Source organism: Rhea pennata, chromosome 16 (assembly GCF_028389875.1).
Source record: "Rhea pennata isolate bPtePen1 chromosome 16, bPtePen1.pri, whole genome shotgun sequence".
Classification (NCBI taxonomy): domain Eukaryota; kingdom Metazoa; phylum Chordata; class Aves; order Rheiformes; family Rheidae; genus Rhea; species Rhea pennata.
Genome location: NC_084678.1, coordinates 14,297,623 through 14,322,639, shown reverse-complemented (window position 1 = coordinate 14,322,639; position 25,017 = coordinate 14,297,623). Strand labels below are relative to the sequence as shown.

Sequence of the window (25,017 nt, the reverse complement as noted above, 5' to 3'; positions counted from 1 at the left end):
CACTGTCTCACACTGACAGGTTTCAGACCCTGGAAATCCCATTAAAACATGCTACAGCAAGACACGGAAGGCTCTCCATTTCTCCCCGCTGTCATACATCTCAAAGAAACTAGGGAATGTTCTGGAAAAAACACAAAAGATTTTTGTCACTTGGTCTTTAAACACTTGTTCAGGCTCCTTCCTACTCTCCTGGCAATTGTTTCCCATTTAGACAGGTAATTAAAAAGCAATTGTGCTATTTTACACGTGTTACCATTAATTTACTTTTCAACTGCATATCTGAAAAAATGCAGAATGAAAGCACTTAAGCCCAGATTTAGACAGTCTAAATTCCACTTAAGTCCCCGAGCTGCACGTTTCCAATTAAGCGAGGTGTCTCTGCAGGCCAGCAGACAGGAGGCAAAAACCCCGAAGCCATCTGAAGCCGGGCCTCGGCCGAGCACCTCTGTGCAGAAAGGCACCCTTCTCACCACGACTCCGCTCCGCAGACGGGTTTCCGAGCCGCGGCGTTTCTGCCACACGCTTTTCCCTTAAAGCACGCTTGACTGACTGGGATTTCAAAGAGGTTTTTGCTGATTTATGCCAGAAACAGCGGTAGCAACATTTAACAAACCTCTCCAGACCAGACGCCTTCGTTCACAGCAGCCCTCGTTTAATGCCCAATCCTTCTGAGCACGTCAGGATCACGGAGGGCGGCAGCGAACAGATATCATAGTGTGGCTCTCGGCGAAGAAAGCACCAAGCGGGACTTTTCCTATGAGAGCAGACACCTGAGCCAGGTGAGGGAGGATTTCTGAGTACCAAAGGAGGTGTCTCATCTGTATCAGCCAACAGGAAGGCATGTTATCTTTCCCCCAGTGGGACTGCTGGTTCACAACAGGCTGAGGAGGAAGTGTTGATGATGTAGATCTGGAAGTCCCAAATTCTCTGTGAGTTTTTCACTAAGAATGGGTTAGTTTCCGTACCCAATTATGTCTATTCTGGATGTGTTCCTACTTAAACAGTAGCAATAGTTGTAAAAGCTAGACAGCTCCACATGATAGCAAGTGCAATCTGTAATTGTACGAGCTGAGGTTACTAAGATAAGATAGGCTGTTGACATCTGTTGCCTTTGGAAATTTATTTCGTAACATCAGTATGGACAGAACATAAGCAAGAAGCGAACAGAAGACGCCTGTGAACAGCATGAATCAGAGCAATCCAGGAAACGTGCACAACGTAAAACAAGGAATTTGTGCACGCACGAATCTGTGGGCTGTTGGCAGAACACCAAGCATACATTAGCTATTTGCTCTTACTCATATTGATCAAGAGGGACACGGTAAGCAAGGAGGCATTTCATTTGCTTTCATTCAAAAGGGCTCTACTCGCAGAAAACAATCAAGACTTGACCTGAGCATCTGTCAAAGACAAACATGAAGTGTACACGTAAAGGAAAGAAAAGCAGCGTTGTTTCCTGAAGACTGCTGAACCCTGTGAAATCATCTGCGAAGCTTTCCAGGAACAACTTAAGCTCCACAGTCAAAGCAAGTATGTGGGATTGGCTCAGTAATCTTCAACAAAGCAAATCATTGTAATTGCTTTTCAAGACAAAACAATTTCAAATCCACTTTCTGAAAGTTAGGCACCTAAGTACGAGCGGCCTTATGTCCAACAGTAGTAAGCGCTGAAGCTCTCAAAAAGATGAATGGAAGCTGTGATTGCTCACCACTGCTGACAACCAGGTGGCTTGTAGTTAAGTGTCTACATCTGCAAAAGAAAAAAGCTGTCTCAAAGGCTTCATTTTTCACTGTAAGTGCAAGTTGGTGTATGTGAGTGCAGTCAACAGTCTGAATGACTCCTTGCAAAGTCTTGCAACCTTAAGCAAAAAATACTAAAAGTATCACACGGGTAATGCTCCTATGTTCACTCTGCAGTCGTACCTTCCTAAATATTTTAAAAGTTTGACAGCAGTCGGAGGCATAGGTACCCAAGAAATGTGTGCCTTCTGCACTGCGAGTTCCCAAGGGATCCCAGTGTCAGGAAACTCTGTGCTCTCATTGAAGGGAATACTGCTGACTGAAGCCCATTTCTTGTGAATGATGGATGAGAAACTAAAATTTCTTTAAATAAATTCTTCTAGGTTGAATCCATCAAGCTGGAGCTCACTTAGGCTGCGTTTGCTCTATTTAGGGTGGGCTATGATTTGTCAGATATGCTTAATAAATCTTTCTCCTATTTAGTTCACTTATTTTAAGAATCAGCAGCCCAGTAAAATATAGAGAAGGATCACTTCTCACCAGGAAAAATAGAATCAGCAGTCTTTGCCCTGAGATCCTGTCCTTCATGCATAAAAGGAATGCCTATAAATCTGGAATGGAGGATCTGAGAAGCTGAAATAGCATTTATTTGGATGCCTTCCATACACTGCAGCTATATTTCATAACCAGTTACAGTGCTTACTAAATTTTAACATGGCTGTTCTTAAAAATACATACTTTTGATCGGGGGATAATTAACTGTACACCCTCTACCCACTCAAAAACTATCACACTGACAGCAGTACAAGCAAGAGCTGAAATCTGTTGCTACTGTACCTTCTCTCTTCTTGAAAAGGTGTTTGAAGTTCTAAGCAAGATGACAATTCAGAAACGTTTAACAACACAACCTAGACCCTTTTTTTGCATTCTTCTCAGTGTCTGAATTACCAGGTTATCCCCCTGGTCACTGTCGAATTTTTTGCCTTTACACAATGAAAATGAGAAAGCATTATGCTGAGAACAGGGAGTATCTTGACATCTAAATGTAAAAGAAAAGGGAAACAATAATTTCTCTCTTAAAAATCAAAAAATCCTATCTTTTGGAAAAAAAAATCATCACCTACAGCACAATACACTGGTTCAAAGCCTGACCTCAAGGAAAGCAAGGAAGATGAAAGTGAATATTTAGAAGAGTATCAGCTACTATACCTAGGAGAGCAGGGATGAAATTAATAAAGGGAAATTAAGGCTGGATATTAAGATGGAAAAGGGGGAGGAATTCCTCCTAGAGAGACTTCTTATTCATAATGCAGCACATCACTTGAATACACGCTTTTGCCTTATGGAAAGATTTAAAATCTCTGAATGTGCATACAAGGTGTCTGACTTCCCACGGCTTTCAGGAGGCAGAAGATGTCCCAACTGTCCTTTCTGTCTTTGGAAGTTTCTCCTTAGATCCTAACTAATCCTTATTCATTTCATGTGGTCCATTTTCAGGCTGAAAATTAAGCACTCAAGTACTTTGCATAGGATTAGGAGCTGCTGCAGCAGAAGCAAGGGCTGACGACCCACCACGATGCACATACCACGGCCGGTACCCGAGGGTGGCCACCCAGGCTCGCTTTGTAGGGCGGGTGGCAAGGAACGGTTCAGTATTTCTTCTCCATTTCTGTTTTTTATAAGCAGATATTTAGCTGTGTAGTAATGAACTACTTGTTTCAAAACACAGTTGCAGCTTCTGCAAAAGCTCAAGCTTTCTCCGAAGCATGCTCTACGTTCCTTTTCCTGCCCTAAGCACAACAGATAGCCATGTAACTACAAACCACCATTTTAATTTTTCTTTTTGCCTCATCGAGTACTTACTGAGCAGAAGGTACTACCTGTGATAAATGCTACCTGTCAGGACTTTACTTTGATCATGCTTCAAGACGGAAGGATTTCCAAGTCATTTGCTTGGAAATTTTTAATTCTTAAGTGGGTTGTTTGTTTGCCTCAAAGGAAGCCCCAACCCATTTTATATTGTCAAAAATCTATTTTTAAGCAAAGTTTTCCTTTGTACTTTAAACATTCCCTAAAAATACTTCTTAGGCTCATTTTGTAAAGTTAAAATGAAGCAGATGTTTAAACTACCACCTGATTCAGCAGCTCTGCAGTGGTGCTCCTCCACTGACTACAGAAGGGTCAAACTTGGCCAACGGCACCGGTGATCCGATGCGGGGTGTTGAGCTGAGACCCTCCTTCGTCATGACACTGAAGTCCCTCTACCCATGTCAAACTCCCAGTTTTGCTTCAAGTGCTCCTAGAAGAGCCACAAGCAGAGCAGAAATACAAGCAGAAACCTTCTCACTAGCCCTTCCTACGGTTTGTATCTAGCATCAGAAACAAAAGCAGGAGGGTTGGTGTGGGAGGTGGTTTAGGAGGTCACCTCTGCAGCGTACAGAAAGGATCTGCCTGGCTTCAGCCTGCTAAGCCTCCCGAGGCTACTCCTGACGCGCCGTCTCTTGCCCCGGCGAAGCGGCTGCGAAGGAAGCAGACGCGCAGCGCCGCAGCTCGCGCAGCAGGGCTGCAACTGCCACTACGCTCGCGACCAGTTTGCACATCTACAGGGGGGTTGTGAAAATTCTTATTCTTTCAGGAAAAACTGGCAAGCCCTCCTGCATCTTGGCAAAAGAATATATAAAATTACAATTCAAGAACGTACCGGGCTAGTTTCACCTGAAAAAAAAAAACATAACCCAAAACATAACCCTGAGGTGGCTGCATGAGACCCCTTCCATACGCAACTCTTTTTCGAATGTCCCTGGTGGTGGAAGGGATAACTGAGTTGCTGATGTTTAAAAGCAGTTGGCAAATGAGTTCGGCAGGGTACTGACTACCGTGCAACAGAACGCAAATGCATTGTAGCTAACTGCTAAAATAGAAATACTTTCTTTTAAAAATAACTTACTGACTACTAGGGTTTTAAAAATAACAGCCCCAAATTACTTTTGTGATTAGTCACATGGGATATTTCCCTTTCTGCCCCAAACTGGGTAGGTGGATATTCAAATGCTAATTTGCACAAACAGCTATGAGCTTTATTTGCACTGATCAGCTTGAATGTGCAAAATCTGTGCTTCCAAATGTAAAGGCTGGATTGAAACTATTTTGCATAACTGGCTTAATATGCATGAAATTACAGGGCCATCCTACAAATTAGTCATTGCGTGCTTTGTACTTGCACCTGTTTCAGTATCTGCAATTTGGCATTTGCTTGTATCAGTCCAGCAGGCAAAACTGCACACCTGGATATCCAACATACATAAACCACAGTGAACAACTCGGAGCAGATACAGCTACAGAGGTCATCTTGCCAGCCAAACATATTTAAAATATCAGACCTCCAGCTCCCTTGCTCTACAGCTGAATCTTAAATTCAGACTTCTGCCTCTCTCCAATTTTACAGTTTGCCAAGGGTTGATTTAGAGAAGTGCAGCAAGAACAAAATTGGAGAGAAGCCTTGCCTACAAATTTTTATTGTAACCGAGTTGAATTTACTCCAGCTGGCTTTCTGCAAGCACAAACAGAACAGCCAGCGACTTTGACATTCAAGATGAAGCAGAGGTTTGAAGGCAGGAAGCACGTCAGCCTGCAACAGCATCTCATGAGGCTCAACATCTCCTAGGCTGGTAGAGGAAATTACGGAGAAGCTATCAAACACTCGTTCTTCTCAGAAGGTTTCCTGGCCACATATCTTGAATCAAAAGCTTTTTAGGGTTTATAGTCTTTGTCAGGCTTCATAACCACTTTGCAAGCTTATTCCAAGTACTAACCACTTGCTAGGTTTCTAACAGCTGCTTTTACCAGCACTACCAGGACTGAACACAATAAATGCAAGGAATTGAGACTGTGACTTCATCTTTTCCTGTCTTCTTTCTTTTTTGGTCTGGGTAATGTTAAATATGAGACTTTCACAAAGGTCTATCTGTATTATTATTTTCTGAAGTTATTTTAAATGTGTAAATTTAAACATCACTACGAGTGAAACCAAGTGTAACGCTCCTTAGCACCCAGAGTGTCAGAAATTGTATGTGTGCGTACACAACCTCCCCGCTGCCAGGAAGAGAGGGAAGCAGAGCGAGCGAGAGCGCACATATATACCCAGACAGTCATTCTGGTGGGAAGAAAAAAAAAATTGCATTATATCAAACTGAGATTAAGTGAATTTCTGCCACTGCTGAATGACTTGGGAACTCTATTCACTTTAATGTACTATGAGCTGTCATTCCCATCTTTATACAAAGACACTGGCTTTCTCAAGAGCAGCTTGAAAAGTATTCAACATTTTCTGTACTTTCACGTACATTTCTGTGTGCATTTTTTTTCCATTAAAATGATACTGCTGAATGGTAGCAGGAATAACAGCCACCTCTCGTCTCCTCCTGGTTTTCTGTTGGTGTGTTTTATTTATAGGGAGAGCCGGCTTCAACCCTTGCATTTAGGCTGCCTAACACCGTCTATTACAAAACATTATCGTGACCTCTTTGGAGGTCTTACGGCCGTCCTGTGTTTGCAGCTAGCCTCAGAAATTCAGAGAGAAAGCCTGAAGTCGTCTTCTTGGTCTGTGAAATTCTTTTCCGGTATGACACGGAACAATTTGAAAAACCTCTCAACTTTGTCAGCAGGATCTCGGAAGGCCCCAAAGAAGCTCTGGACAGAGGCGAGGGCCGTGCCCAAGCTGCGGGGCGAGCTCCCCTCCGCGGCGGCGGGGGCCGCGCAAGGCGGCGGCGGCTCTGCCGCTCTCGGCCCGCCCAGACCGGGCACTCCAAGCCGGCCGCGCCGCGCCGCGGGGCCCGCGGCTCTGGGGAGCTCCGGCTTCACCCACGCCCTTCTGAGCTCCGGACCCGGCGGTGCCGCGACGGGCCGTCAAACACTACTTCACCCAACCCGCCGGCAGGGGAAAAGCAGCAGGATCGCCACCAGCTCTTGCAGGCGTGGGTTCTCGGGCAGAGCCGAGCTCCCCGCCGGCGCGCAGCCCCGCGCTCGCCGGAGGCGGCCCACCGCCGGCCGAGGCGTGCAGAGCTGCTCCGCGGCCCCGCGACACGAACGCTTTCAGCCCCAGGAACTCTTCCGCACCACGGTAAGGACAAGATGACGAACCTGATTATATTAAAGGCCATTTTTTTCCATCCGGCTTCCCAAAATCCGCAAGTTTTACCGTACGCTTTACCGGAAGGCCACCCTGCTTCTGTTTCGGTACCTGCCGTCTCGGGTTCAATGGACTGGCGCGCGCGGGGCGGCAGCTCCGGCCCGCTCACGGCGAGCCGCGCGGCGCCAGGGAAGGACGCCTTCAGGCGGGTCTTCCCAGCTCCGGCCCAAACTCTCAAAGGCGTTCAGGTGTCTCACTGCTAATTGCATCGAACTCATCTTAGGGGCGTATAGCTATAAACAGAGGGAGGGAGGGAGCAAGGCAGACGGACTCAGGAATTGCCTAACGAACTTTGCTGCCTCGCGGTTTAACCGTACCCTGCTGCAGCAGAACAAATATTTTTAAATCTGAGAGAAGGCATGCTGTACCATTTGTCAGTGAGAGAAAACTCCTACTAGGTATTGCAAGGAGCTGCTTACTGGCACTGCATACAATCTGTAGGTAACTCGCACTAAATTGTATCTCCCCTTCCACCGTGCATTACAGAACAAAAGATACGCCTGCAAGAGCGGCAGCCTTGCTTTTTGCAGAAAGATTCTGTGATTATTATACCATAAAGCACATTCTCTGCACATGTGACTTGCAGAGAAGGAAGTGCATTAAATCAAGGGCCCAATTCTGCTCCTGCTTCTATCAGTGGGACCAACCAGAACACAAAATCAACTTCTCTCCAGATGAGACTGTAGTTGTTGTAATATACCGAAAAGAAGGGGAGTTTGGGTGTTTTATTTTTTTTTTTTTTGGGGGGGGGGTTAGGAGGATGTTACAGATCTAGTCTAATGCCTTCTTCTTTCTGCGTGGGTGTCAGGATGGCACTGGCTCTTCTTCACCTCAGGAAAAATGATTTTGCTGATACATTTTCCTCCCACTATAACAAAAAGTAGGTGGGATGTACTGGCTTCCAGAATAAGCCCAATGTCCCACTCATTTTTATAACAAATTCAGATACGGTCTGGAGGTAGCAAAGAGTTTATCCTGAAGAAAGGATGGGTTTTCAGTCTTCGGTACCGGGTCGCACACGTCCGCACCTGCGTTTTGCGCAAGCTCTTGCACCGAGGATCGCCTGCGGAGGAACCCAGACACGAGCACGAACAGCAGCAGAAACCACGTGCTGTACTAACCCAGGAGAAAATTCTGGGGCATGTAGGTGTGAGGCTATTTAAAGGATTTCCACAAACGTCAAAATGTTAGCAGTTTTTTGGGGGGGAGGTTGCACCTGCAAAGTGAAGGTTTGCAAACATGCAATTTTCAGCACATGTGGAGGCTGTGTTGAGGGACGGGTGAATGTTTCGAGCCTGGATCAACACAGACATTTTTTTCTTTTCTTTTTTTTTTGCCCTTAAACATGGAGAAAAAATAAAAAGAGAATGCAGCTTATCAAAAGGGTTTTATAAAAACCCAAAGCATGGAAGACATCAGTAAAAATCTTGAGAAGTCCCTTGCATTCAGTGGAATAGTCTTTCCTAGTGCTAACAGGGATATCGTGCACCACCGCAGCAAATTCTCTCATAGGAATATTCGCTCTGCAAAGAAGCTGAGCGCCGTTTACCCCCAGGTGGGTGGAATCCGGCTGCATCAGAGGGATGTTAGGGACTACCACGCTCCAGAGAAATTCTCCCCTTCCTTTCTCCCCTGTTAAAGAGAGGAAAAAATGAGAATCCTTCAGGGGCTCTACAGGGAAGAGGAATATTGCTTTCAGCTTCACGGCAACTACCTGCAGAAGCGGCTCTGCGTTCCTACAAGATCCTGTCGATGGCTACAGCTGCCCCCAGCTGCAGCAGGAGTTTCAGAAAGGCCCCGTAACCGTTGTGAGAAGAAGTGAAATATTTTGGAGACGATTCTTTCCTTTGCATCGCTTTCATCAAATACAGTAAAGATCAAATAAAAATCCTAATTGCAGGATGCGTATACATTCTAGCTCACACATAACTAATCCCTATACTAATGAGCGCAATATTTTAACATTTGAATTCTAAGGAATAAATCTTTGGAGAGCTCTTTAAAAACACCAAACAGCTGGGGTGCCCGATTTTCTCCCTCCTGAGATTTTGTCACATTAGAAGATAGATATATATAAAAATGTTCATTTCCAAAGCAAGGCCCCAAATGAAATTTTTGCCCCAAACGCCATCCTTCATAATTTGCATGCAGTTAAATGCTTTCTAATTTCTGTCAATTTTAACATTATTTACAATACAATGAAGTCTCGTTTAAATGAGCGTTTAAAGAAATGCTTTCTAGTATATGGCTGCTTAGTGTTTGCTACAGGAAGAGGCAACCTTGCTACAGAAAATTATGTCCTACTTTGGTCTGGACATCATTTCAACCATAACATGACCGAAGGAACAGGCATACACTTTCAACTAGAACTGTGTGTTTACTCATATATAATTAATAAAGCCCATACCTAATTTGCATTCCAGACTCCCGGAATGAATCTGTTTAGGCAGGAAATAACATGTGTAATTGGTCTAAATGGTCAAGTTGCATCCTGCCAAGGAAACCTTCACTGTCTCTGTCGGATGAAGCCGATCTAGTCTAGTGCACTATATATTTAACTTGTGCCAGGTCACGCAGGAAGGGGCTCTTTTGGATGGAAAAAAAAGGACAGTTCCTTTAAGACAAACAAGTAAGAGAAACAAATTCCCTTATGTTTGACTATTAATCACGTATATATGAATAATAAGCATGCCCCATGAGCCTAAATGATCCACTCATGTTTGTAAATGAGGTATCCACAGAGATCAATCCCACATAAACTTCTAAAGGCTCAATCTTGCTTCCACTGAAGTCAACAGTAACATTTCTATAAGCCTCATCAGACTTCAAATTTGCCAGACCTGTAACAAAACACCAGTCTTGCCATGGTAAGATAACACTTCCTCAACTTCAAGCTTATTACCAGTTTCTCCAAACTGCGGATGCCCAAACTTATAGTGCCGGAAAGAAGGATTTCATATATTCCTTTCAAAATACATACACACACACTTTTACACATATATACGTGTATATATGTATGTACACACACACAAACACACACACATATGTAGATATCAAAGACATTACTAAACCAATCGATTTGGGGAGCTGCTGTACCCAAGCTAATACCCGCTGCATACAATACTAATCCATATGGATCCATCTTTAAAGAAGCTACAGTGCATAGGAGAATTTCCAAGTTAATTACATGTAGTAAAATTCACAAAGGTGCAGTCTTACTTAAAACACTGTTGCTGCCAAACGCGTAACACTTAAAAACATAAATGGTGCCGTATATTAACAAGTTCACCACCACTCAGTTTGCTGGAGTTCTGAAGATAATTCTAAGCCACTCCGTAAATTGCATAATAAGATTATTCGTTAGGAAGCCATGCTTTAAAGGCTTCACTTTGCTTCCACAGCACTTAGCTATTTGTTTCTTAGAAACGCTGTATTTTAATAAGTGCAACGTTATATTGGTTCCACTGCTTTAATGTAAAACCCATGAATATGAATGTGCAGTATTTACAGGAGATTTCCCTCCTACGTTCTGCTCTATTTTGTCATATTGTCTGCAGTAGATATGTGATTTTTATTTTCCCTTTAGCAGTGAGGTAATTTGCCCCTGTTATTTGCTCTGTGGGCATCTTCATAACACATTCTGAATTTATTTCATGATGTCTCTTGAAAGCACTGTGAATCCAAGACATGCTGAATCAAACTAATGAAGTAACCCCTGCACTAACAAACCCCCCCGTCTCCTCTTGGGTAGCGGCAGAAAGAATGCCAAGCTGATGGACAAATATTAAAGATATAATTCTTTTGGACTTGATCCACATGTTCATGAGATAATGAGACCTTAACAAAGACATAGATACTCATGTGAAGTATTAGATCTGACATTTCATTTGAGGTGAAAATTGCCAGTCTTCCTAATGACATCTTCTCTTGCCAGGTACAAGAAGAAAAAGGACTGACCTGTAAAAACTCACTGGTTTCACAGCACTGATTTTGATCTTAACATGTTGATTTTCACTGAAAAGTTTTAAAAAGCGCATAGTGAAAAGTTGGCAAAAAAGAAATCTACTGGTTATTCACCAACACGTCCTTCAGTTTTAAAGAGATGGTTGCCATGAACCAACCTTACAGACATCACTGTTATTCCCTAATTTTGCCTGGCCCAGACCCCTAGAATTTAAAATGCTTTATTGGAAGTAGAAAAACTGAAAGCATGGCAGGAATGTCCTTCCTTCAAGTTCATGCTATTTATCCTGAAATACTGAGGAGGTTAAAACGAGTTTACATCAGCCCAGATATTTTCATTCCATCAGTCCCATCTCCAGCTCTGTGTGTGTGACCTTACAATGCAGTGTGTCAGAAAGAAGAGGCATCTGAATCTTTTATTCCAGTTGTAGCACTGCGTCCTGCATACATTTATACATTTTGTTTATGCTCCCATGTCACATCCCATTCTGCATTGGTCACTCAAACACAGCTGCCAAAAGTCATTTTCATTAAAGCCTTTCAGTGTGTTGGTAGGGGAAGGAGGTCAGGGCTGAGATGCCTTCTTTTTTCGTTTGCTTGCTTTTTGCTGTTATTTTTTATATATATATACAAGAGAAAAGAAAATATCAAGAATATGAAAGAAAAAAAGCTTCCCCAGGACAGGCTATCCAGAGGATCTGATCATACCAAACAAGCCTGACAGAAGCTTGCTTGTTTTTCTACAGGAAAATCTCTCTCAAAAGTTTTGCACAGTGTCCTGCAGAACCCTGCATTTTTCAAAGCGATGTCCCTGAGCAAAGAGCGCAATGCAATGTGAACCAAAACCCCTTGTTGAAAACCAACGCAGGACACCTCAAGAAAGCAAATTTCAAGGCTGCAGCTCCATTACACCTATTTTGGGGGTTAAAGTCACTTTTCCATAAAGATCACAACCTTAACATGATTGCTTAGGGCAATCCTTCCTGCCAGATTCACCCCTATCAGGGTTAGCTTTTTCATTCAATAATAAAGCTCTTTGTAAATTAGTATAATCTTGGAGGATTCGCAAGGTGGGGAAAAAAAAGAAATGCTGGGGAAAGGGAAAGGGGAAAACTGACACAAGACAGCAGACTGTGCGAGTCAGAAGTGTAATCTCCGCACACAGTAACAGCACAGCCTTTACATTAAACACCCAAACATCATGGACGTTCTTGATGGTACGTGACCCCCGTGAATCATCAGACAACCTTGCTCTCTCTGCCTATACATGCTTCGTAAAAGATGAATAAACATAAGCTGGTCTGCTATCTTGTACGTGTGCTCAGAGTAATCTTAAGGTATTACTGTGAATCCTTCCAGACCGCCTAAGCCCCTGCGAAGGGCATGTTATAAAGGCATTCATCATCTCCTGCGAGGCCACATCTGGGCCCCTCCAGCGCCGAGGCAGTCGCTGCACCATTTAACAGGGAGAAATGGCAATCAGCAAGATAATCAACGTGTACCGCCCGAGAGGGAAATCACCCAATCCTTCTTTTGAACATTCATGTCTTCTTAAGCAGATTAAAATCCGGAGTTGATTTTTAAGTAAACCCATAGATAAAAGAAGGATAAAATATTTTTTAATTCTTCTAGAATATTAAAATACAATCTGGAATGATCGATGGCAATATGATCCAACGGCAGTTTTTTTGACTGTCAAAACCTGGGCTGTAAAATGCTAAATTGGAGAAGTTAAAAAAAAAAAAAGTCAAACCAATGCTTATTTATAGCATCATTCCCTTGACAGCCATAAATAGCATCATTTTCACAGTTATAAAATGCACTGGCATGTGCTCTCACTCATTCCACACAGGTCACTAGTCTGATTCAGGACAGCAGATAAGCACAGGCTTAAACTAAGGGTATATTTAAGTCCCAAATGGTGGCCATAATAAGTAGTAACACTACTAACACCACCACCTTAATACTGGAACAGTGTAAGAGTATTTCTTCTGCACAGACATAACTATAAATATGCAGTTCTCAGAAACTACCAGTGATTTTTAATTATTTTTGTTCCTGCTAACATGCCGTATGTATTCCACTGCATTTCATAGCCTATCATGGAAGAATTGTTTATCCTAAATTATAAATTGTTGTTGTGAACAGCAGTATCGATCCATGAGCAAACAGCAATTTTATTTACTCAATATCCAAAAGAACAGGCTTACAGAAATAACTTTAATTATTAAGTCTGTGTTCAGCAATTACTTGTTATGTACAAATTCCATTTCTTTTGTTAAATTTAATAAAAAGTCCATTCTGTGCCTGCTGCGTTCCTTTTCTACAAAGGCATTTAAAAAAATTAGTCTTAATTATGGGTTTCAATATACAACGTAAGAAGAAAAAAACCCCCAACAATGATCGATGGAATGCATGGCTTTCTGCTGATTTCTCAGCAGGCGCGAGCCCTGCAGCATTAAAAATAAAGAACGAGAATGACTCCCAAAGTTACCGAGGGAAAAATACCGTTTAAAGCAAGCTCATGCAATATCTGTGTTATACCACGCACATAGCGCAGGTTACACCTTGAACGTTTCCTCTGCGAACAGGGCGATGGAGGGTTATTTTTACATGTGAATTTTGGTCTGCTTGTCCAGGGGCGTGCTGTTGCCCAAGGACCCAGCCGAGCGCTCTGCAGCAAGAGAATCCGGCACCGGCTCTGACTCAACCCGGAGGGCAGCAGGGAGCTGCCGGCTTGGGCGCCGCGCAGCTCCCACGAGGCTGCTACCCGCACCGCGGGGCAGCGCCGCACGCGTCGACACGCGTGTGCGTGCGTGGGGAGCAGCGCGCGGCGCTCGCAGCTAAGCACGCCCCAGCGACAGCCTCAGCGGATGCGGCCGCTCACCTGCGCTTTTGACAAGAGGGTCCCCAGCGCATCGGAAACAAACACCGCTAAAATACGCACAGTGGAAGCGCTACGTGAATATTGCCTGTTCTGCAAGGTTTAACCGGTTCCGCTGGGTCCTCCTCACGCCTGCCCGCCCGGCAGCCTGCAAACGTCTCGGGGACGGTGCGGGCGAGACGCTCCCGTTGCCCTTCGCTCTGCTCCGCTCCCCCAGCCACTGACGGCGCCCACACGGACTTTGCTCACTGCGCGGTGCTGCGTTATTCCCTCCCCACGCCGAATGCCCCGGCGCCCGCGCCGCCGGCTCGGATTACACGACGTATCGGCCCCCTCTGCCCGCCCGGGTCTCGACGTGCTCCTTCCGCCCGCTCCGTGCCTGCGGCTCGGTGGGAATCGCGTTGCAGCCTGTCGTCGCGGGACGCCCCGGACGGCAAAGCGCCGCCGTCCGTCTGCACTGCTGACGGCCCGCTGCTTCTGAACCCACCGAGAAGCAAAACCGGGGTGTTCTCAGGCAACGCGGATGGGAACCACTCCGGGCAACGCCGTAGAGCCGCAGCACGCGGCACAGGGCAGCCATGCTCACGTTAAATACTGCCGACCTCACTGCGAGCCGAACACAGAACTCAGAAATTATTTTAAGAAACCTTTCAGGAGGCTGCTTCAACAGCGAGCAATGCAGACGCTTTGGGACGACTGTATTTGGTTAGCTCAGCTAACGTTTGCCTCCGAGACGGGATTACATACTATTACGGCTTCCATCTGAAAGCCGCGGTGGAAGCGCAGCAGGATCAGACGTGCGCGGGGCACAGCTGCCCTCGCCGCAGCAGGGCAGAAGGGCTCTGTTTCGACCGGCACCCCCGACGATCTGCCGAGCAACCCAGCGCACTTCTAACCCCGCCAGCGGGCAGCCGCTGCCCCATGCCGCCGACCCAAAGGCAGGCCGCACTTTGCACGCACGCGTGGTTTTGGGAAAGCTGAGATAACTCTCTGTGAAGTTACTCTAGGTCAACGCTAATGCAATTCATATTTGAATCCGTCGTGTTAGCGGTGAGATAGGAATCGCCGTTCCAGGTGAGGCCCGTGGCCCAGAGCCTCACCCCGCAGTGCCGCCCGCGGCGCTCGGCCGCGGAAGCGATGACCGACGCCAGGGCTTCCTCCTTGCTCCCTTCCTCCTTGCTCCGTCCTTTGGTCAGAGACTGCTCCGAGGAATGCAAGTTCACAGCCTTTACTGCTCCAACTCTGGACGTCGTTCCTACCTGCCCAAGCAATCGGTTCCCTCCCAAATCTTCCCAAGCTCTGTGTCCTATAGGATCTGACATACTGGAGCAGACTGGAGGGCCCACAATGAACTGTGTCTTATCCTTGCCAATGGCCAATACTAGATGCTTTAAAAACATAATTCACAGGCACATAAACATACACATATATGTGTGTGTGCACATGCATGCAAATACATAAAACCAAACACACACATATATATATAAACAAAGTTTATAATAATGAACAATTTTAAATTCTGCAGTTATTCAACATGCATGACAAAGCAGCAATCACAAGCGTGCACACAAACCCAAAAATACGATATATGCCCATTCATACACACACTCATGTATCTCTAGCGTCCTGCCCTGTTCGCTCGGGGAAGGGCTGAGCTTGGGGGCCCACAGCAAAAAAATCCTAATTTTGGGGGGAAAAAAATGAAGGTATGGATGTTATATAAAGAAATCCAATACATTTGATTATTATGAGAAGGCAATGAAGGAACTATGTTTACAAAAGGAGTCAACTTCTAAAAGGAAAACCATACTGAAAAATTTAAGCCTTCGAAAGGCCAGACCCCCTATATGTCTCTGCTTTGTTATATATATATATATATATATACACATATATATATATATATACACACACACCCTCAGTCGTCTACTGAAACACATAGAAGTGCATTCTCTTAACATTTGGTGAAACCAAACTGACAGAGATTTCAGCTAACAGTTTTAAAATGCTCCCTTTATTCTGTTCAGGATGCTTCATTAAAATATGAATTAATCTCATACTATATATTGTACCTAGTGACAGTATTGTAAAGGATCTGTCAGGCTTTTCATTACAAAACCGTATTCCGAGCTATACATATAAAAAAATCCCTCTGGGCTGAACCCTGGCATACAAGAAACTTGAAAGAAATCTATTTTGTGGTTTTTGAATTCTAAGAGTGCAAAGAAAATTGATCTAAAATGTTTAAGAGACTATTCTGTGCTTATGTAACTCAAAAATAAATTCCATGTTTTTAAACAAAATCTTGCTGGTTTATTAGTCTCCACTGTAAGCCACATACTCTGGCTTTTAAAAAACAAGCCCCTCCCCTCAAAATTAAAACCTTTTATAATACCAACAGCAACCACCTCCTTCCCAAACCATTTGTCTGCCTACCAGAACTTGCATAAAGCATATGAGAGCCCTCACACAACTCGGATGGGCATCTCACACTGCCCAGACCCCTCAAGAACATGCTCAAATGGGTAGAAATAAGTGATTCAAAAAAAGACAGGAAAGAAAATAACAGAAAAGGAAGAATGAGGACAAGTCTGGATGCCCTACGAAAGCAGTGCGGTTTCTGCCTTTGAAGGAAGAACGTGTTTTTGTAGCTGAAGAAGAGCACGGCCCATGACGACCCTACTGCACGCTGCTGCCTCCTTGCTGCTACTCGGTTTTGGGGAGAGCTGGTGTATAAACACACACACATATATATGTATATGTGTATATGTGTGCGTGCGTGTGCAAGTGCATACAACTAGAACACGCATATACACAAAAACAAAATTTGCAGCAATGCCCAGGGTACCTGCTCCTGCTCTCCCAAGTTCGGGATTGGCTCATCTGGAGCAAAGCTGGGCAGATACACACTGTCGTAGAATCGGTAAGGTTGGAAGGGGCCTCTGGAGATCATCTAGTCCAACCCTCAAACAAGTGGCCCACATCGGGATTGAACCCACAACCTTGGCATTATTAGGACCACACTCTAACCAACTGAGCTAAACCTAACCCAAGCATTGCCTCCCGTAGCAGTCCCTGAAAATACATAAGAAACTGCTGAAGCCGTTTGAGGTTGCAGCCCTTAGTTTGAGTTACAGAGAAATAAAATGCTGTGGGCACACGGGTCCCCAGAATGGACCTGGTTTGCTTCGGTGCAGGGTGGCACGAGGACTGGGCACTCGAGCACACATTGCCAAGACCAACGCAGGCCTCGCTGAGCTCTTTTCCCTTCTGCAAGTTGAGCTTTAATCACAACACCTAAGAATTGCAACAGCAGCAACTGCTTCTGAGCTCTCCTCTGCTCAGGCCCCCTGGCCCAGGAAATCCCCTTTCTCTTCTAGGGACACAGGGTCTCCCCATCCTTCCCTACGGGTTGGCTCCTTTTAACCCTCTCCTGCCTGGAGACAGCCTGCTGCACGACCAGATGTGTTACAGAAATAGCGGTTGTTTCTTCCCTGAAGGTTTGACATTCTCCATGACCAGGTTAAAGGCGGCAGACGTGGACCGCTCTCGGTGGCCCGAGGGCTGGCATCCTGACTCAGCCTCGCGCTGGCACGCTCCCACGAAAATCAGTGGGAATTAATCTGCAAAATGGCAGGCTAGAAATTGAATCAGAGTGCCAAAAGTTTGTTCTTTATCTTCACAATTCAAAGTCTGTATTAAGTTCTCACTCAACCAAAACTCAGGGAAATCAATGGGCCAAATCTTAAAGTGCTTATTTGGTTCTTATAGCGCTAGGACTAAAGCACATTTCTATTGACCCAAGCAAGCGTTTATATGAGACAGGACTCAAAATGCACAGTGAAAAACTAGTGAGATGTTCAAAGGCTGTTTGAAGATTTGTTCCAGTACCTCCTTCTCCTCCCTGTATGTTGAGGAAAATGGGATACGTTCACATCAACAGAAAATCTTCAGGGGTGCATTCACGCCCCAAAGCACCTGCAAAATGCTTAATTCTTTCTTCAGTGCCCTGCTTCTATCAGTGGTGTTCACCCATAAAACACCTTCTTTTCACCCCCTCCTCCAGCAGGAACAAATATTCTTCACATTCCCTTGTAGGTTTTGGGGAGGAGCAGAAAAGCTGGGAAATTCTTTGCGGGGCAGCTGTGCAGCTGCTCCCAGGGCGCCTGTTTCCAGCTAAACCGCACGACAGGGCCACGGTGGAGCAGGGGCACAAACGCCACGTGCACCTCCGGACTCGCAAGCCCTGATCTGGCTCCCCCCTGTTTGAACCGAGCCCATAAGCCCTGCGACGCCACTCCAGCACCGCACTCCTGCCTCACCGCTCGTGAGAAAGGGTTGGTGCTTGTCGTGCGTGCCAGGGGCTGCACCGCGTTACGTCTCTTTGATACGACACTGTTGGCAAAGGGCGCTAGTAGAAGTTCAAATTCGTACAGCTTTATTTTGGTACGGGCAGGCTTGGTTTGGATCAGCTGAAGTGGAATCAGTCCTAAATAATCACAAAATGCGCCCTTTGCAATTTAATCATCGGATACAATAGGAGTATTTGTGTACACCCACTGAAAAATAAAATGGGAGCACAATCATCCTCTGATACCATTATAGGGCTGATGGAATTCATTCTCGATTTTAAAGGATATTTTATGCAAATAATGCTACTAAGTACATAAGGAATTTCGGCACACAATATCAACAGTTTCCTGAGAAGAGAGTTCATTCTGAAATGAAGCAACTCATTTATCTCTCTCAGTAGTGCTCTCTGCACTCTCCACTTTAATTTTCCAACGGAAAGGTGAATAATAGAATTATTCAGATAACCCTCCCCAGACCCTCCCTGGGCTGAAAATCAATACAAACTTTGATTTGCCTTGAATTCTCTCTCTCATGTACAATGAGCACATAATTCACACGCTCCCAGGTACACACTCTGATTCAGCACGCGGCACTGCCGCCGGGGATTGCCTCTGATTTGGCTTTCTTCTAGTATCTCGGGAGCCGACGGGATATTCTCGGCAATGCAGGCTAGGCAGCAGGAGTCCTTAACGCTACCGACGTTCGCTTATGAGCTGATATTAAGAAACAATGAGGAGAGAATCGTTATTCTTTGTCTGCTTTCTAATTTATTCTGTGCCTGAACAGCTCGTTCCAGCACAAAATTCTTCATCCAGTACGAACACGAAGAACAACTTACAGGTTAAGTGAGAAGGGAATGTTTTAATCTACGGGTTGGTTAGAATTTATACATTTGTGCTCTGACAGATAATTGCTTTCTTTGATTAAAAAACGAGGGAGAAAATAAGCTGCACAACAGCACCACTCGATTTACTAAAAAACAGGACCAGGCGTTATCAGTGCATTTCTCAGTGTCCCAAGTTCCAGGATCTTGTATCATGATACCAAGCAATTCTCCCGGCTCTCGCTGTCAGCAAGACCAGATGGGTCTGATTAGTTCCAACCCAGAAATACAAACGGTTGACAGTCTGCAGGAGACAACAGGGAACAGCGAATGCAGCAAAGTGAAATGCTAGAAACCTCCAGCAGCACATAGACATCCACTGCCACTCAGCTTACAATAAAGGAAACGCTAGGAAACAACCAAGTTTTGGCCCTTATTCAACAAGCACGCTGAGCTAAAAGCAGAATGGTAATCCAGTTACCGCATGATTTCCTTTGTCTAATACATCGGTTACTTAAATATAGTTTAAATGCTAAATCCTGATGCTACCTAGGCTGCAGCAATGGAAGGAGTCCCTAGTCAACGGTATGGGCATAACTACACTCTCCGCTGTAGATGGAGCTGATGGACCTTATGGTTAAAAATTTTGTTTTGCCTTTTCTTTTAACTTATCTCAGTGGATGGACTAAATCTGCAAAAACCTGCACCTCGCATTTACAGTATCAGATAGGTATTAGAGAAGTAAAAGATTAAATCTGTTAAAACTGACATTAGGAATACGGCATCCTTCAAAGTGCTGCAGTTCGGTAAGGCTGCTCAAATCCTTCCATATCGCTGACAGAACTATGAAAAGTAAATGATAAACTCTTAATAATCATGGACTACTTATTTTGTTTCATAAGCTTAAATTACTTTTCGAGTGCTGCACAGGAGGGAAAGCCCATCTGCCTGCAAATACAGCCACACGAGCATCATGAAACAGCGATGACTGCAGCAGGCTGGAGACTTGCTGAGGATTCAGGGTATCAGAGTAGGTCTCAATTCCCTGCTCTTCCAATCAGTCATTTCCTCTATGTGCCATCTACACTCCTGGAGATGTGCTGAAGATGAGTACTCAGTATTGGAGATCACGTAAATGCCTCAGAGAGAGAAATATAATCATCTCCTTAAGAAAAAAAAAACTGCTTCAAGGACAGCCTGGGTAAATTCTGTCTAGTTGATTTTGATAACACTTTAAAGACCCCAATAAGCTCATTAGTACCAATGCGCTGGGTTTACACATTCAGATCCCTGTAAATACCGGAGGGTAACATCACAGATAAGGTTTGGGTTTTTTTGGTTTAGTTTTTTAACAGTTCCTGTTAAGATCACTGACTTCCGAGCAGTAATGTATAAATTGGCAACTCCTTTTTTATCTTTTTTTGTTTTTCATTTGCCATTTCCTTTATTCTTTTCTAGCAAGTGTGAGACGGAGGCACGTGGGAAAGCACGTGCACGGAGCCTCAGGAGGCAGCTCACCGGCATCCCGCACTGCGTCCAGCTCACCTACTTTGTCTAAGGATTTTATTTTGTTCTTACTTCTCTGCCACATATGGATTAGAGGGAGTTACAGACACAGAATCAAGATTTTTGGCCTCATAAAGAGCTGCACACTCTATTTTCCACCTTCCCTCACTGTTTTGCTTATCACACGCACGTATGCACGCATCCATGTCTACACCATGCTAGCCCTGAATAAAAGCTCTTAACCTGTTGCATTTTCCCTGAATTCCTGGAAACCCAGTTAGAGGAAGTCAACACTGTCAAATTCCCTGTGTTTTGCCAGGAATTTCAGTGTAATTCACTACAATGTGCTTACCTTCCCTTTGACAAAAATAGGGAAAACTGGCATGGAGCAGCTTCAGCTGACAAGCAGTTGCAAAGAGAGTTCAGGAGCTGCCACTCCAGCCACCAGATGCCTTTTTCATCTAATAACCTAACTCCCACACAACTGGCATGTTAATCCCAGGAAGATTCATTCCCGTCCACCTGAAAAACGTTTACATGGACAAGTTTGTCAGCTACAGAAAGCTGGAGAACCCCTGGTTGCTCCTGCAACCACCTCATTCAATTTACTTGGACACAAAGATCGACGGGAGAGACAAGCGGACAGGCAGCAGCGGGCGAGCGAGAGGCAGGCGAATACCACCGCAGCACGTAGAATGAGAAATCTGGGGAAATCTTCACAGAAGTTTTAATCTCCAGCAATTATATAAGCTATGTAAATAATGCACATGGTGTTATTAATCTGTGGCAAACCATGAAATCTGATATTTTTACCATGACCAGACCATAAAATTTGCCAACTCTACCCCAGATTTAAATAGGAAGCTCTCTGTAAATCAGTATTCAATGAAAATAATTGAAGAAATGCATTACACAGTCACCTGAAAGCCAAATTACACAAATCAGCTCTATTGGCAACTCACATTTACTAAATCTTACCATTTCTATCTTGGAATAAATCAGGAAACAAGCCAACATGGAGACAATACTGCTTGATGTACACAAAGCTCCTGTTAATAGCTCTTGCGAATGCAAAAACATGATGTGTACATAGAATAGAAAATAGAAAATCTTTTGGGGTCGCCAGAGTTCAGACAATTATCACAGAAGGTAACTAGTTGTAATTTAAACCCCTTTCCTCTTCTTATTGAAGTCACTGACAAAGATCCTTCTAATTTTGGTGCTGGAGATGTAGGCTATGCCAGAGGCAGAATAAAATCCCAAACCCTGCTGACAGGGGTTTTACACAAATCCCACTGAATTCAATACTTCTACTAACTTCATAGACCCAGGATATAGCCCCTGTTTGCAAATCTTGTGAAATTTTATTAGCTTTTTGAGGGGCTCCGGCTTCAGAAATCACAGGACATCAGCTCCTCTCTCATTAAAAGCCAAGAAGAGTTTTTTAGCACTGCCTGCTGTCAAGAAAACTTGAAAACATAATCCTTGAAAGCTCAAAAACTGGGATACATATATAAAAAATGTTAACTGTGTCAGGTCCCTTCACATTACTCTCAGATTTGGAGGTCTGATGCCAGTTTTTGAGAAGGCTGGAGATGCTAATGCTCCAAAACATCATCTCCCTCTGCAAGACAGCATTAAAGTAATAATTATAGTATTTACCTACTTCACAAGCGTGTTGTGAGAATGAGGGCAAATGTTTCTACAGTGTTTTGAATATGTAAAGTACTATATGTTTTAAATATTATTCTTATTTGCATACGTCAGCACAAACAAGCTGTATCTTGGATCTCAGTTAAAAAAAACCCATAATAAACCTAAATAAACCAAATAAACCTAACCACTGTAACTATAAATTAAGTCCCCTTGATAATAATAAGTTCCATAAGGAGCGTTGCGTACCACTTCAAATGGTCAGCTAAAGTCTTGAGAAAGAATGCGTATGTCCAGCAGCCCGTTCTGCACGCGTATTTTAACTGCCTTCTAAGTGTGTTCTTAAAGCGCGGGGAGCGTGCCCCGCCAGCCGCGCTGCAGCCCACTCCTCGACGCCCGCACTTGCACGGAAGCCTCGCAGAGCTCTGCCGTTTATCACTGAGAAGACAACGGCGATTTCAAGATCAAGGACTTGCACCTAGCACATCAGTCAGAAAAACGTTGTTGGAAATCTTTCAAAGAGCAGAAATAGTCCTGGGTGACATTCTTCCTCCTTTAAATCATTAGAAGCGATTTTAAAAGGGTCACACTTTTTTGGCTGGCAGTATTATTATTTCATTGAATGATATCAAAAGTTATTTAACCCTACTGCCCGGAAGGAAGCCGAGGTCTGTTCTGCTCTCAGCATGAACAGAAGACGAGCAAACATCAGAGGGTCGTGACGACCGTCTGCAAGCAGAAGGCCTCGTTCTTGCTTTCGATGTTTGCTTCAGTAAGAACCACTTGTAGGTACCTAAAGCCAAAAGGTTTTCCAAATTCTGCTATCAAATATCTGCAAATAGCTGTGTACTCCAAGGAAAAATTCTGGGCAGAGCTCTTTTATATTTAAATCAGGATTTTTTTCCCCTCCCGATACGCAGATTGATGCTAGAGAAGAACCAGGATCGTAGCTGCAAACCGCACCGCCGGCTTGCCCCACGGGTACAGGTACTGAAGCATTCACAACTGGAGCACTACGGAAACGCAAGGCCAGCTCGCCCGGGGGAAGTTCTCTCTCTGCCCTGACGTCGCCGCCAGCAGCACAAGCGACGCGGATTTGGGCCAGCATATGAAGGGGCAGAAACGCCTGCAAAAACCCTTCTCGGCCCAGCCTGCAGGGCCCGGGGGATAAATCACCTCTGCAGGGGCTTCTGATTCATCTGTTTAGGCCACCAAGTTTCTATTGGTATTTCATCACCCTTCCTTCCCCGGAGCGAGGGAGAGACCCGCTTCCTCGCTCCCGCTGCTCACCGGGAGACATCTCAGAAATAAAAGCAGCCGCGTATCGCTCTTGAGTCGCAAAGCCGCAGGAGCAGTTTGGCCGTAACGCGTGTCCACCCAAGCCCCGGGTGGAGGATCCCCGCCGCAGCGGCCCCGCGGGCAGGCCAACCCGCCGGAGCCTGCCGGGCGCCTCCGGGGCCACCGGCTCGACCGCCGAAAGAGCTGCTCCTACTCAGGCTACGGATTTCCTCTGCCGAGCACTTTTTGCGCATTTGTTTAACCAGGGAATCCTCTTCTTTTCCTCCCTTTTCCCCCAATTACACAGGAACTAACAACCGAAAAATCTTTTCTCGCGATCTTTAGAGAGAGAGTGAAGGAAATGGGCTGTATCTGGACAAATGGAAATACTGTGTCCACATCTGCAGAATTACAGCGTGTATAAAACACGTTCATCTTTAACCCTACAGCTGACCACGAGTTATCCTTTGGATGTGATCCAGATTCAAATCCACACCTACAGGAACATAACAAAAATTTTGCAGCTGACTTCAACACGGGCACCCACAATCCAGCACTCCTGCAGTGCAAACCTAGTTGCACTTAGTCTACAGAGGAGAGTGAAGGAGTAATTAAATCTAATTCAGAGATCTAGAAAGAAGAGCAGAGGAGTAAATCTTAATAGGAACATAGGATTAATATCTTTGCATAAATATAGTCTTTGGAATCACACACTGACAATTCCACAGTTCTGCTATAAATAATTCACATCAATAAGAGCGAGATAACATCAAATTTAGCTAGAGCATAGGTCAATTTGAGTGTAAAGTGATGGGCTTCACTTAAACTACAGGACAGTTATAAGGAGCTGCTGTACTGTGTGTGAATCAGCAAGCATGTGTTTTCTACACATTCACATACATTGCACATTGCTCTTCAAGGTTAAAAACAGAATAGATAAGGTGTGAAGAAGGATAAAGAGTTGGTCATGGATGGAGCTCAAGTGCTTATGCTGTGCAACAGCAAATCAACACAGAGCAAACAAATCTTCAGGGCAACCACCAGTATGCAGTCATGGAAAATACTGCGAGAGTATTGAAAATGCCCCAAATACTTAAAGGGTAACGACAAACAGGATCCACATACCAGACACTTTCTGGCTGCCCGTTCTAGCTGCTTTTATGGTTTCCACTTCTACAGTACAAATAAAGTCCACGTGTGCCGAGAAAAAACCCTTGTCCAAAAGTGAATAAATTTAAGTAAATGACAGAGGAAGGAAGCTCCAAGGGGCAGATGAGGCGCGGAGGGATAAGCGACTTGTCACAGAGAAAGGTTGGGGCAGAGCTTGAAATCTCACCCAGATTTCTGGAGTCCTGGGGTACCACACTGACCGTAGGATTAACCTTTTCTCTGTCCCTGTCACAGGTTTTGAATGAGATCAGCAACAGAATTAATATTAATAATGCAGCTGTAAGGTTTATTATTTTTCAATGGTGCTCTTCACCACTGGGAGGTTTCCAAAGCACTTTAACAATTTTTTTATATATGAAAGTCACTTTTCCCAAAGAAATGCAGCCATCCCCGTGATATAATGTGGCAGCTGTGCTGCAGTGTAAAGCAATAGTAAAAAGAGTTTAGGCCAGAAAACTAAGGA

General features: G+C 44.5%; 1 protein-coding gene across 3 annotated transcripts in view; it reads right to left on the bottom strand.

Annotated features, from left to right (window-relative positions):
* CDH4 (cadherin 4) overlaps window positions 1–25,017 on the bottom strand; it is a 452,425-nt gene that overhangs the window by 216,804 nt on the left and 210,604 nt on the right. The window contains exon 1 of one of the 3 annotated variants that reach the window (XM_062588919.1): window positions 13,838–14,079. The exons of the other annotated variants lie outside the window; for them this stretch is intronic. The gene's annotated coding sequence lies outside the window, so the exon portion shown is untranslated. Of the gene's footprint in view, window positions 1–13,837; window positions 14,080–25,017 lie in introns of those variants that run through there. 3 annotated transcript variants of the gene reach the window in all.